Raw genomic sequence first — 6,615 nt, 5'->3', positions numbered from 1 at the left:
CCTTTCTGAGTTTTTCACGTAAAAATTTCAGTTACCTCTATTGACTTTTTCTTTCATTTGAGTGTGTTGAATTCTTGTGAAACACTCAGACGATAATCTATTACCCTACCACCACAAATTTCCCGTCACGCATCAATCTCATAACATTAAACTTATGAAAATAAAAGTTAAGAAATTAAATTTTATAACTACATAAAATCAACGTAAGTAAATCTTTAAGCGGGATCTCACATTTTTGCAAGTCAATTGAAATAATTTTGAAGCTTGAAACTATTACCATGAAAGTGATATTTGGAGGATTTACATGCATACCATTCAATTCTTTGTATTTACATAAATGTCTGACATTAAAGCTACAAATATATATGTCACATCATTTATGCGTGTCCTATGCCTCAAAAGAAGTATTTAACCTAGTTAACATAGCGGTACTTTAATGTTATTTGAACGATTTAGGTTATATAAAATCTAATGTATCTATATTTGGAGTTTATGGCACCAATAATTGGCGCTAATCGCCCATGCACTTGATCCCTACCAAATAACTTCATCAAGAAGCTTCCTTTGATGATTGGCTGACCAAACCCAGCACATTTGGGTTAATCCAAGTTAGCCCAAGCTCACACCTTGGCTTCCAATGCAAGCTATATTCACACTTTGGATGCAATATTTTATCCCGGGCTTCATCTTTACTAAAAACTCACGCTTTATAATCTCTTCCATTAGATAGACACATTACCTCTCAAAGATTTACTATCTAAAACCAGTGACGTGCAATGCTACTCGATTCACTCCGCCGCTTCTTCAAGATGGCTGGTATCCTCAGCATTGGTGTCGATGACTTTTGGTGTGACCAACAAAGCCGTCGGAGCTAGATGTTCGATAGCTTTTGCGATCAACTATTATATTCTGCCGGAGCACAATATAGGCGGACGATGAAGAAAATCTGAAGTGGGCAGCACTTGAGAAGCTTCCTACTTACGACCGAATGAAGAAAGAGATTCAACAGCAGTTGGTGACAACAGGAATTTCATCAGGAGTGAGGTTGATATCAAGAAGCTCATTCATGGGAAAAATATTCATGTTATGGTGACTCCTAATTATGCAAACTAAGGCAATGTCGAGTTTATAAGGAAGTTTAAATAGCTAATGGATACAACGATCATTTGACTATTTAAAGATGTTCAACCGGTCATCTTGTATGGGTCATTAGTCTATATATATGTAATGATATATATGAGTTGAGAGGGTGAAGGGTGAGAAAAAATTCTGAGAGCAAGATGAGGAACCAAGAAAGTTCGTATCAAGATCAAGATCGATAGAGAGCTTGAGGAGATTAGTTCGTCCTTGAAATTGTGCGGTGTAATCTTCAAGATTGTCTTAGTGAATTGTTTCTTGATTTCCTTCTTTTCCGTGAATGTAGGTCTTATGGACCGAACCACGTAAGTTATTAGTGTTCTTGTTTGCATTTTCTTTGTGGTTTTTGTAGTTCCCGCTTTGCTGTCTTGCGACTTTCTTGGGAGCAAGTTGATGGAAAATCCTAGGCAGGCTCACTGGGAAGCACTAAAATGGATCCTTAGATACTTAAGAGGTACTACTGATTAGGGGCTGCTCTTTAAGATGCAAGAGAACAAAGATGAAATGGTAGTCAGTTATATGGACCCTAATTATGCAGGAAGCATTGACATCAGGAAGTCACTGACTTAATTTATTTTCACTATATTCGGTACTGTAGTTAGCTGGAAGTCCAACCTTCAATCCGTTGTGGCTCTCTCAATAACAGAGGCTGAATACATTGTTGTTACAAAAACTATTAAGGAGGTTATGTGGCTAAAGGGCATGACTGGAGAGCTTGGCATACATCAGATGGCTGTAACTGTATTTGATGATAACCAAAGCATAATTCACTTAAGCAGGAACTAGGCCTTTCATGAAAGGTCTAAGCATATAGAAGTGAAGCTTCATTTTGTCAGGGATGTTGTTGTTAAGGGTTCAATAGTAGTGGAGAAGATACCCACTGAAGAGAATCCAACTGACATGCTCACTAAGGTGCTACCCACAACTAAGTTCAGATATTGTCTGGACTTAGTGAACCCAACCAAGAGCTAAGGGCCCCTTTGGGGCCAGATGGAGGGAATCTCTATTATAGAGCTCTATAATTGAGATTAAAGGTGAAGAACTGCTACAATGACTCACAATTACTGGACTAAGACAAAGTCAGAGTCGTAATTCTATCAACAACTGTTAAAGAAGAATGGAAGCTTCTAATTGGTGGAGTGATCTACATGAGGATAGCTCATTATTTATAAATAATGAGGGTACATGTAGAGTGGGTTTTAAAATAGAAAAAAGAAAAGAATTGGTTCAAGAAAGAAAAGGATAGGCTTCAAGAAATTGAGGAGATCATCTTGGGGATCTTTTATCGAGTTGGTTCGAGAGAGAGGGTATGATAAAACTCATCTCTTAATGAAAAGCTATCTAATCTTGTTTTATTGCTTTAGTGAATTGATGGTTGATTTCCCTTCTGTGTATGTAGGTCTTATGGACTGAACCACGTAAAAATTATGTGTTCTTGATCACAATTTTCTTCTTTTAGTTTCTTTTCTTTTTTCCTTTTCTTCAGTTGTCTAGGTGTTTGGTGGTGCAGATTTTCAACAGTTAACGTCATCTGTGGGAAATTCTAGCCACGAAAATGGGATATGCTAAAATCTACATCAAGAAATTCACCAGAAATAACAATTTCAACTTGTGGAGAGTCTAGATGAGAGTCCTGTTAGTGCAACAATGTGTCGCAGAAGCATTGCAGCGGCCTGCGACATTGCTAACCGAGATGCCCGAGAGAGAAAAGAACATTATCTTAGACAGAGCAAATATTGTGATAGTCTTGAGCTTGGGTGACAAGGCTCTAAGCAAGTGTCAAGGGAGACAATGACTCAGACCTCTTAGGGCTAGGTGGAGGGAATCTCTATTATGGAGGTTTGTAATGGGCAGTCAAGGTGTAGATTTGTTATGGTGACTCCCAATTATGTGAACTAAGACAAAGCTTAGTTTATAAAGATGTTTAAATAGCTAATGGGTACAACAATCATTGTAATGAGAAGTCAAGGTGGAGATTTGTTATGGTGACTCTCAATTATGGGAACTAAGGCAAAGCCTAGTTTATAAAGATGTTTAAATAGCTAATAGGTACAACAATCATTTGACTATTTAAATATGTGTCATTGGTCTATATATATATATATATATAGCCTCAACATATATTATGTTATATATATATATATATAGTGAATTGAGCAGGTGAAATGTGAGAAAGAGGACTAAAAAACTTATTGTGGTCTTGAGTTATCAGAGTTTTGCCCCCAGAGAACATCGCCTCTTCTGGCGTCTCGTCCGCCACCGCGCCCCTTCCTCCGTCTTTTCTTCTTTTCTTTCTCCGGGTCAAAAGCAAGCGCAAGTCGATGACACAGAGGTGCGAATAGGAGGACAACGAAGAAGACGAGCATTGATAGTGAAAATCAAGATTATGATGCCGAACCAGACTTACATCCGCATGGGTAGCATCGGCATCGGTGGTAGCTGCACCTCGATAACGAACGGCGGAAGCGGGACACCGTCGCCGCCGGCTTTGCCGAGGAGGTCTACGAGGATGCACCGGCGGGAGACGAAGGATGGTAGCGGCGTTGGCACTCGGAGTTTACTGCCTGGCGCAGAGGATGGCGTGGATGCTGCTCTCTCAACTTCTCAAGAGGCAGGCGATCTTCCTCTTTGCGCCGCTGATATACGTATGCGGGATGCTGCTCGATATGGGCACCGTCTCGCTTGATAGTGTTCCTGCGATCATCTGCTGACCGCCCCCTGGTTTACCGGAGTCCGCGGCTCTATTAACGACTCTGTGCGGACATGGACGCGAATAACTCCTTCGACCGGCTGGTAAGTGTATGGAAACTTGCTAGCAGAGTTGATGGTTGGAAACCCTATATAAACATGAACACAAGCGGTTTGCCTGAATCTAATGGTTACATATATGTCGAAGCAAATGGTGGCTTGAGTCATAAACGCACATTGATATGCAATGCAGTGGCGATGGCTGGGCATATTCCACTTTGGGGTTGAAGTTTATGGTGTGGAGTATGCATTTGGGGCGCACAATTATCCAACGAGCGGAGTGTTTGAGGTGGAGCCTATGCTCAACCTTCAGATTTAGGAAGTCTATATTCATGGGCACAACTTGCCTCGATCCAATTCAGGTCAGGGAGTTTATGGAACATCATTCTGCAAACTACAGTGGTGATAAATATCATTTAGCTGTTAAGAACTGCAACTATTTCTGCAGGGACGTCTGTTACAAATTGACTGGAAACTCTATTCCAAAATGGGTGAATGGGATTGCGAAGATGGTGAATGGATAGATTTTGACGCGGATATCATCGGTCTGGTACGTGATGACTTCCAAGCAAAGAGGGCCATTATTGAGGTCACAGCAAGCTAGTTGTAGGGATTAATGAGCATGGAAAATGCTTATTTCCAGAAAAGTATCCTGAATCCATGGGAGGAAATGTTCACGTTGCTTGTTTGGTAGATGGAACAAAAGAAGTGGATTCCCATGTTGAGACATTTGATAGTTCGGCGGAAAGCTCAAATTCAGAATGTGCCAAGGGTAAGCAATAGCGAGACCACAAAAACTTAAATTAGAGGACTTTATGAGGCTTCACAATTTGATCTGTACACCAAATCCCATGACAGAATGAAACTTTATACGATTCCTTCCACAAAGGTCAGCATATTTACCCTTTAAAAGGATCTTCATTAGCACTAACCATATAGGCTGAGGGAGAGAAAGAGGACTCAATGTGCCATGTTCTATTTTACAGAATTTTTTGTAGCCTTATATGGAATTTCATCCCTCTCCCTCTGTCTCATATGCACACAAAAACGTTCTTTTTAGGTTTTAAAGCTCCATTTCTATTTGATTGTTCTATGTTAGGGGCATTTACATACATTCTACCCAATTCCTATGTATTTACATCTCACTTGTGAATTTTACTTTCTATATTTCTAGCACTTAAACTTTTCATCACATAAAAAAAAAACCACTATTTTATTTTATTTTTTTAGAAATATAATAATAAAATACAATTTTTCATGCATATATATATATATATATAGACACATATACAGATAAAAAGATACATACATAGGCATAAATACATATGTAGACACGTAGACATATATATATATATATATACATATACATACATATACATATAACATAGAATATATAAGGTGGCATATTTGTAAAAATCGAGGTTTAGGTGTGAGATATATATAAACACATAAGAATTGGTTGAACTGTTTTGAGAAAATTAGAGCGAAGAAAAATAGTAATCGACACAAATCTAGAAGAACACAAAGATTTAACGAGGTTCGGCAAAGATGCCTACGTCTTCGGGAGCAAAGCGGTGAGTTCCTTTCAATAATCAGAAAAGGATTTTACAGAATAGAGAGATACGTTTTGGGGTTACTAATAAATCTATTTATAACCCCAGGAGTAAACCCTAGACACAATATGTAATTACAACATTACCCCTGTATCATACCGCGGGGCTTTGCCCCCGCACCCCAGCCCACGTAACTTCCCAATTTGGACAGATTCTTCTGCTCCGCTCCGCTCCGCTTTGATCTAGACTCTGTCCCTATATGATATATGAGCCATACCATAACAAATCTCCACCTTGGCGAATATCCAGCTCTTTAGGAGAAAAAATATCTGGGAGTTACACCTGCACCACTGTGGGTTGGGCCACCATGCTTCTTTAACAACTGCAAACATTTAAGAAGTCCAAGCAATGCAAGAGCTTGTTGATAGTAACTGACTTGGTCAACATATCAACTGCATTCTCATCAGTATGAACCTTCTGCAACAGTATCCCCCAGAAGCAATCAACTCTCTGATCTTGTGATACCTGACATCAATGTGCTTGGTTCTCACATGATACACCTGGTTTTTAGCCAGATAAATAGCAATCTGACTGTCACTATGCAACTGAACTTCACCTTGCTCAACGCCCAATTCCTTTACTAGCCTAGCAAGCCATAAGGCTTCTTTAGCAGCTTCAGCTACTGTCATGTACTCAGCTTCAGTTGTAAATAATGCCACAATAGACTAAATTGTTGATTTACAACATATAGGTCCTCCACCAAGAGTAAACACATACCTAGTTGTAGACCTTCTGCCATCCAAATCACCTGTGTAATCTGAATCAACGTACCCTACAATTGAAGGATCATTCTTCTGACTGCCAAAAATAATTCCATGTCCTACAGTACCCTTCAGATACCTGAAAATCCACTTGACTGCTTCCCAATGTCGCCTTCCAGGTTTAGCCATGTATTTGCAAACTTGACTAACAGCATGAGCCAAATCAGGACGCGTACATACCATAGCATACATCAAGCAGCCAACTGCACTGGCATATGGAACCTTAGCCATGTCTTCCATTTCTGTATCTGTCTTAGGACACTGTTCTGAAGAAAGCTTAAAATGATTTGCCAAAGGAGTGCTCACAGGCTTTGCATTGCTCATCTCAAACCTTTCCAGCACTTTCTCAACATAGC

General features: G+C 39.5%; 1 long non-coding RNA gene across 2 annotated transcripts in view; it reads left to right on the top strand.

Annotated features, from left to right (window-relative positions):
* The first annotated feature begins 3,303 nt into the window (after positions 1–3,303).
* Positions 3,304–6,615, top strand: part of LOC110023160 — a 9,735-nt gene continuing 6,423 nt past the window's right edge. The window contains exons 1-2 of one of the 2 annotated variants that reach the window (XR_002293857.1): positions 3,304–4,247; positions 4,334–4,774. This is a non-coding gene — a long non-coding RNA (uncharacterized LOC110023160). Of the gene's footprint in view, positions 4,775–6,615 lie in introns of both variants that reach the window. The other variant, XR_002293858.1, reaches the window with a different exon arrangement.

The sequence above is a fragment of the Phalaenopsis equestris genome, unplaced genomic scaffold (assembly GCF_001263595.1).
Source record: "Phalaenopsis equestris unplaced genomic scaffold, ASM126359v1 Scaffold000221, whole genome shotgun sequence".
In the NCBI taxonomy this organism is placed as follows: domain Eukaryota; kingdom Viridiplantae; phylum Streptophyta; class Magnoliopsida; order Asparagales; family Orchidaceae; genus Phalaenopsis; species Phalaenopsis equestris.
This window is presented reverse-complemented; position numbering and strand designations above follow the sequence as displayed.